Source organism: Calidris pugnax, unplaced genomic scaffold (assembly GCF_001431845.1).
Source record: "Calidris pugnax isolate Ruff unplaced genomic scaffold, ASM143184v1 scaffold20, whole genome shotgun sequence".
Classification (NCBI taxonomy): domain Eukaryota; kingdom Metazoa; phylum Chordata; class Aves; order Charadriiformes; family Scolopacidae; genus Calidris; species Calidris pugnax.
In genome coordinates, this window is record NW_015094510.1 from 7861831 (window position 1) to 7862130 (window position 300).

At 65.7% G+C, this 300-nt stretch overlaps 1 protein-coding gene across 1 annotated transcript in view; it reads left to right on the plus strand.

Moving 5' to 3' along the window:
* The window catches only part of PCDH20 (protocadherin 20), a 5229-nt gene that overhangs the window by 786 nt on the left and 4143 nt on the right, over window positions 1–300 (plus strand). The gene's annotated exons all lie outside the window — the stretch shown is intronic.

Below are 300 nucleotides of genomic sequence, written 5' to 3' on the forward strand. Positions count from 1 at the left end.
GTGTTTCACGTTGCTGCTGCCCGAAGGGGAAGGGGACCCGCAAATGTTGGGGTGTTGCAGGGGGGTGCCCCGGGTTGGGGTGTGCCTGCGGGTGGGAGCTGCTGGTGAGAAGAGGGGCGAGCTTGAGGAGGAAGGAGGGGTGGGGAGAAGAAGAGGGAAGATGGCACGTCGGGGCGCAAGTGCTGGTGCTGGTGGGGGGAGGAGGAGGCACGGTGCCCCCGGGCCATCCCTGGCAGTGAGTATTTGCTGTGGGGAATGCAGCTGGTGTTGCCTGGAGGGTGCAGATGGCGATGCCCTGGA